Genomic DNA, 7787 nt, shown 5'->3' with positions numbered 1-7787 from the left:
ACGGTATTAATATTTCATCTTTATCAGTTTGGCTGAGATACTTATTCCACCATCTCTTTAATTGGCCAGTAAATTCTGCTATGATCATTTTGGCAATAGCTTTATCGAAATTATTATTTTCTTTACATATAGTACTATTCATATTCATTCTATGTATAGTATTATAAATTTGTGTTTATGTAAATTTATCAATGTTCCATTCATAAACTTATATAAAATAAATTATATCAATAAATACATATATATATATATATATATTTATTGAGAATTGACCAAATAACTCATGAATCTCTCTCTCTCTCTCTCCTGTTAACTCTAATTATTTCAGCAATTCCTCAAACCAATTTCCCGCAATTTCTCAAACCAATTTCATCAACACTCTCTCCTCTAATCCTCTCTCTCTCTCACGGCGGGAAGGAGACGACGGGAACGAGAAAAGAAAATTCCGATTGCAATCTGTAACTCTCTCTCTCGCGGCGGCTCCGACTCCATTGGCACAATTTCTTTCTGACGTCATTAACAGGTAATTTTCTTCTTTGTAATTTTTTTTACAATTTGTAGAAGAAATTTGAATGCTTTGAAGGTGTTTGTTGAAATGTCTGATTGAACACCATTACGTTCTTCTCTCCGGAATATTCATTTTTTTTGCTGAAATATTTTGGGGTGATCCTCTCTCTTAAGGTATGCTGTGATGTCGTAGTCACTCTTGCTAATTCGTTTTTCTTGGAATATTCGTCGGATTGTTCATTAATGATTGTGATGTCTGGATGAGTAGTTTGGTGTCGGGTTTGTCTTGTGTCCTTCCATTATGTGGGAATGTATGGGGGAATTGCGGGAAATTAGTTTGAGGAATTGCTGAAATTATAAAGGATTGTAGGGATTGATTCGTTTTGAGTAATTAATTTCCTGTTAATGGATTGCTAGCTGTGGGAGGAGAAGAATGCATGAGCTTTATCTTCATCTGAGGATGTTGATGAGTGTGAACAGAGTGTAAGAGTTTCTTTTATAGAAAATGCTGCTCAGGATCTTTGATTAAGGTCACACTTATTTTGTATGAGGGTACATACTTTATTATTTTGCGATCTAGGTGATGGTTCCATCCTTTGGGTATTGTCTGGGGATTTAAGATTTCAAGTTCTGTATCATAAATTGGTTTTGATCATATTTCTACTGGTTGAATGATATCTAATGACAGTTGGTACCTTGTTATTTGTGGTTGATGTGTTAATTCTGTGATATGTTCATCTAAATGCTCAAATTCTAATATGTTATATAAAAAAACTCATCTTTGATGAGGAGCTTACTCATAAAGGATTAAATGTTTTATATATTAAACTGTAAAATCCTTTCTACTTTGTCCTTTATCCTAATATCCAAACTCTGTCCTTTATCGTAAGCATGTTCATATATTAGAGGTTGAGTTATCATTACATCAAATTTGATTAAATGTTAATTCCTCTTTTCTTATATCAGTCGATCAAAAATCTTGGTACTCAAAATAATAGCTAATTAAGATATCAAACAACAAGCTACATAAATCACATTCTCCTTTAATTATATATATATATTTTTTATCTAACTTCCTTTCTCTATCAAGTATATCAAAAATCGCTAAAAATTATAGAATAATGAATATCGATTGCAGTTGGATGTGGAGACGATTGGATGATAATGGATTTCTTTTAAATGAATTCGTAACAAGGGTTGATCATGTGTTCTTTTACTTTGCCTTTGATAACCCACGATTTCTGAATAATGAACAAATTAAATGTCCATGCTCTAAATGCGGCAACATGAGATTTTTGAATCCGAGTGATGCACATTTACACATAGTAAAAAATGGATTTAGTCGAGGTTATAGTATCTGGCACACATATGGTGAATCCTTGAACACAAGAGATGATGTGGAGGGTTCTTCAATCGCTCCTCCGGTAGAAACATCTCGTTATAGAACAATGGTGATGGATGCTATAGGCCTTGAGTTCAGCTCAAACTTCACGTGTGATGAGCAACTGTCTAATCAAGAATCGCAAAGTTTTTTAACTTATTAAAAGATGCTGACGAACCATTATGGGATGGGTGCAAAAATCACACAAAACTCTCTACTGTGGCCCAATTATTAAGTATCAAATTGGAGTACAATTTACCTGAAGCTTGCTATGATCGACTTGTGTCAACAATCAAAAGCATGTTACCTGAAGATGAAAAGTTGCCAGATAACTTCTACATGACCAAAAAATCACCTAGGTAAACTTGGTCTAGGTTATGAAAAAATTGATTCTTATTTAAACAATTGTGTATTGTATTACAAAGAGAAGAAGGGCCTTCAAGAATGCCCTGTATGTTATCATCCTTGATATAAGCCAATCAAGGCAGGATCACAGAAAAAAGTACCTTTCAAGATGTTGCGTTATTTGCCTTTGATATCTAAGCTCAAAGGGTTATATGCATCTAACTACACCTGTGAACACATGACATGCATGCAAATAATCATTGCAACCAGGAAAGTTTGGCACATCCATCTCATGGAGAGGCATGGAAACATTTCGATCGCACTCATCCATCATTTGCTTTAGATGCATGTAATGTGCGAGTTGGGTTATGCACAGATGGTTTCAGTCTATTTGGGAATTCTAGTATTTCTTACAGTTGTTGGCCTGTTATTATTGCTGCATATAATCTTCCCCTATGGATGTGAATGCAAAAGCCTTTCTTGTTCTTGAATATAGTTATACGGGGCCTAAAAAGTCCAGAAAAAAAATCTTGATATATTTTTACACCCATTAATGGACGAGCTAAAAATATTATGGACAATTGGGGTGCAAGCTTATGACATGTGCAAAAAATAAAATTTCAACAAATAGTTGTTCTTTCATGGAAGATCAGTGATTTCCTTGCAAATGCCATGGTATCTGGATGGAGCACTCATGGGGTGTTGGCATGTCCTTGTTGTATGGAAATGACAAAATCTTTCAGACTTTGTTATGGAAGAAAGGCATGTTGATTTGATTGTCATCGTCAAATTTTTGCCTCCTGACCATCCCTATAGAAGACAACCCTACATTTTTCGGAAGGGAAAATGTGAAAATGATTCTCCACATATGCGCTTAACTGGAGAAGATATGCGATAAAGGGCGGATGAACTTTCTGACACCATCTTCGAAAAACCACCAAGTGATACACATCCAATTGATGGATTTGGCAGGACACATAATTAGGTTAAAAGGAGCATATTTTGGGAGTTACCATATTGACACACAAATCTTATCCGACATAATCTGGATGTTATGCTATTGAAGAAAACGTAAAATAAAAGATAATATCAGATCTCGAAAAGATTTGGAATTGTATTGTAGTCTTATTGAGATACATTTGCTTGAAGGTGCAAATGAAAAAATCTACAAACCCAATGCATCATATACTTTAAGTAAAGAACAGAAGAAAGAATTGTGCTCTAGGGTAAAATCATTAAAGTTATTTGATGGGTATTCCTCAAACATTGCTCGTTGTGTGAATGAAGAAGAATGCAAATTTTATGAAATGAAGATTAATGACTGTCATGTGTTCATGCAAAAATTACTCCCAATTGCATTTAAAAATTTACTACTGAAACATATTTGGGAAGCACTGGCAGAACTCAGCACTTTCTTTATGGATCTATGTGCAACTGTATTGCGTGTGGAACACATGCAAAAACTTGAGAAGATCATTGTTGAGATATTGTGTAAGCTTGAGAAAATTTCCTCCCCAAGCTTCTTTGATTCCACAGAACATCTACGAGTTCACTTTGTGTATGAAGCTAAGGTTGGTCGGCCTGTATAGTATCGATGGATGCATCCATTTGAGAGGTATTTTTTTAAAGTTCAATTATCTTATATAACTAGAAAATATAACTTATCTTATGTAAATTAAAGTTTTAACAAATTTTAGGTTTCTATACCATTTGAAGAAGAAAATTGGAAATCGTGCTCGACTTGAAGCATGAATTGTTGAGGCGTATATGATTGAAGAAGTCTCAACATTTTGCTCTTCATATTTTGAACCACATGTAAATTCCCGATTGAATCAGGTTCCACAAAATGATGATGGAGGAATGGTAGATTCTTGTGAAAGTCTATTTTCTACACATCCTTGGACCACTTCATTTTAGAATTGCAGTTATATATCTCGATGACGATGAGATGAATGCTGCATATAGATATGTCTTGATGAATTATGAGAAGATCGGTTCATTGCTGCAGTGAGTGATCTAACTCGTGTATTATGTCCTCACAAATATTTCGATTGACTTGTGTTTATAATTAACATATGATCATCACAACTTCTGTAGGAAATTTGATGAAAAAATAGAAAATAATTTCCAAGAATAACTGACATGGAACTTGTAACGTTGCGGGACACAGATTTTTCTCGATGGCTACTTGCTCATGTAAGTAATAGATTACTTTCTAACAATGTAAATATTAGAAAATTCAAAATTATGTTATTTTATAAAGTATTATTTTTTCATAGATTTGAGATACCCGTAACGAAGTTGACGACCTCATAAGAAAGTTGGCTCATGGCCCCAGTCGACGTGTTTCTTGCTATAAAGGGTACTTTGTGAATAGATTCAAATTCCAAACTTTGGAGTATGGGCATTCTAAAGCAACATCAAATTATGGTGTATGTGTTTTGAGGAGTACCTAGAATGAATATGAAGTTGATTATTATGAAATTTAGGAAGAAGTTATAGAGTTGGAGTATTACGGGATAAGACGCGGGGTTGTCTTGTTTAAGTGTCATTGGTATAATACTTCTAATAAAAGGCTTACGTGCCACATATTTTGTCTTGTGAAAATTAACCATAAATTGAAATAAAAATCAAACGGCTCTTTTTATATTGGCTTCCCAAGCTCAACAAGTCTATTCCACAAAATTTTTGAGCACCATAAGAGAAAGACGTAATTGGTGGGCAGTATGCAAAGTAAAGGCTACCGGTAAATTTGACGTCCCATTAGCTGAAGGATAAGACGAGAATATTGAGCAAAGAGTCAATATTGCTTTTCAATAGGATGAGACATCTGATCCACACCAAATTTTGGTTGAAACTGATCGAGATGAGATCAATATTATTCCGAATGGTGTGGTAGAAGAAATAGGTGCAAATGAATTTGAGGGATTTCAATATGGTGTAGATTTCAATGAAGTCATAATAGAGGATGAAGATCAATGGAAAGGAGAAGAATTCGAACTAGAAGATGATGAGCAAGAAAAAGAATATGATTAAAATGAAAGTGATGAGGATATGGACACTGTTCATGTAATTTTATTTATTTAATATTTCATTCTATCGCTTTATATGCATTTCATATTAGCCTTGTTCATCATAGTGATCTCATTCTTAGTCCTTAATAGTTTTTTGTTTTTCTTTGACACAGGATGGTGACTAGAGGACGAGCTGGCAAACGTGGCCGAGGGCGGGGTCGGGGGTAGAGTAGAAGTTTGCACCTTAGAGATGAGAATGAGGAATTAGTGGGAGATCACTTACCACAACCTCAAGATAATCCAAGTTCTAATCCAAGTGAAGAGATGCGTGGACAAAGTATCTCATCTCGTATTCTTCCAAAAGGTTCAAACAGTGAAAGGCAAATAAGAAAAATTTTTCACTTTTGTTGTTATTATATTATTTCTTATGCATTAGACAATTTCTATTATTAATTTTTTTTTGTTATAGGTTGGTGAAATAATACCTTCAAGATTTGAAAATGAACAAAATACAGGATAAAGTGAAGATATTATATCACATGGACGTCGACGGGAACCCAATAATGGAGCTCAGATCCCAGATCACCCAACTAAAAGGATAAAAGTGAGAGTGGTCAACAATTGGTAATTTCAAAGCTTATAAAAATTGAGTTTAATATATTCATAAATAATGTTAACTCTATTTCTTAATTTTATATATTTTTTAAATTTATTATGTCAAAATAGATTTATTAAAAGTGGTATTACACGAAATCCCACAAATGATATTAAAAGCATTTTCACTGAAGCATGGCAAGATAGCACGCAGTGTCAAAAGCATCTAAAGATTTGCTAGGGGTCTCTTCAAGGTAATAAATACTATTTATATTTAATCCAATTTATTCATTGTTAAATTACATAGACATATTTTTGTAATAATTTAATGTGATTTATTGTTTTGATATGTGATAGTTGAGGTACTGGTGGGATAATCTAACTGACGGGAAAATGAGGAATGTGTGGAATAAAAATGCAAGTGATCGATTTAAAGAGATCATATACGAAGCTAAGCAAAAAGCACCGAATGATGCTCACAAACAGTTAGGTAGAGAACCAAAGATGAGTGATATGATAGATAGAGGTCCTTATTGGTTTAGTAATTAATTATGGAATGAGCTAGTTCAGAATTGGACCTCAAAAGATTATGTAGGAAAAAGTTGAACTGTCCGAAAAAATCATTTGGCTGAAAAAGCTAGTTCGGTAACAAAACATACTGGTGGTTCTATTCCTGTAGGGGCACATAGGCAAAAAATGGTAAGTTTTTAGATATCTTTTATACAATTTTTTGACATGTGAAATAATATTGTTCTGTAAACTATAGGCAAAAGAACTTGGTAGAGAAGTGATTGATCTTAGGTATTTCAAATATGTCATAGAAAAAACAAAGAATTGGGGAGTTTATCGACAATAAATCCAAAAGAATTAGTGTAAGTATAATTTGTCATTGGTATTTAAATATTGGTTAGTATATATGTTGATAAATTTTGTTAGACTTTTATTACATAAATGTTCCATTGTATCTAATGTACTTGCACAGGAAAAATACCTTGCAAAAATTGGTTGTACTGATGTTTCTTCCCAGTCTTCATTTGATATCTCAACTTGGTATGATATCACTAGAGGTCCTTCTAAAGGATACTTATATAGATTTGGAAGTAGCTCCTCATCTACAAGTGCAAGTTCAGTCAATGTTACTCTTAAAGCATCTGAGGAGAAGAAGAATTTTATATGGATTTTTGGATATGCGCTCTAATACTACAAAGTTGGGGAAGAAGAATTTTCAAGATAAGAAGAAGAAAATAGAAAATTGCTTGAAATTATTCTTGAAGAAGCTCGAGAGATGGAGGAAGAGGCTCGAAAGAGGGAGGCAAACCTACAAGAATTAGTTCGAAAACTACTTCATGATGTGGGATACACAAACCATCAATTTGCTGGTGGGTCTGGACATCAGGAGCAACAACATTTTAGGAAAGATCATTAATTTATTTTTTCTGTTGGTTGTTTATGACTTAGTTTATGTTGAGTTTTTGTATTTTGACTTACGTTTGTTGATATGGGAGTGTAAACATTGATATTATTTGGTAGTATTTGGATGATACAATGACATCAATTGTATTATTGTTGGTTGTATTATGAGTATCTTTTATGTTAATATTTATTGTTCTTGGTTTGAAAAATTTAGATTTTGCTATTGATTGAATGTATTTGATGGTATAATAACCAGGATATAATTTGGGTATAGAAATTAAATAATCTGCCAAAAAACCAAATTAGCAACGGATTAAAGATGGAAAATTTTGGGAGTTTAGAGACCGAATCAGAGACGGAAATTGGTAAGTATTTACAGACGGATTAGAGATGGAAATTTGTACGTAATGTTTGGATTAATGTTTTGGGTGTTTTTGTTTTGGTGTTTTGGAGATAGAGAGAGAAAAATAGAGATAAGTTAGTATGTGTTTTGAGATAGATTGTATGTTTGGATTTGTGTTTTGATATAATAT

General features: G+C 33.2%; 1 long non-coding RNA gene across 2 annotated transcripts; it reads left to right on the top strand.

Moving 5' to 3' along the window:
• Window positions 295-7372, top strand: LOC105167764. Of its 2 annotated transcripts, XR_002287590.1 has the most exons (4): window positions 295-523; window positions 5421-5611; window positions 5717-5871; window positions 6036-7372. It is a non-coding gene; the product is annotated as an uncharacterized LOC105167764 (long non-coding RNA). The 2 variants fall into 2 exon arrangements; XR_002287589.1 differs by having other exon boundaries at window positions 5717-7372.

The sequence above is a fragment of the Sesamum indicum genome, linkage group LG8, assembly GCF_000512975.1.
Source record: "Sesamum indicum cultivar Zhongzhi No. 13 linkage group LG8, S_indicum_v1.0, whole genome shotgun sequence".
In the NCBI taxonomy this organism is placed as follows: Eukaryota; Viridiplantae; Streptophyta; class Magnoliopsida; order Lamiales; family Pedaliaceae; genus Sesamum; species Sesamum indicum.
Note: the sequence above shows the minus strand (reverse complement) of the source record. Positions and strands in the feature narration are given on the sequence as shown.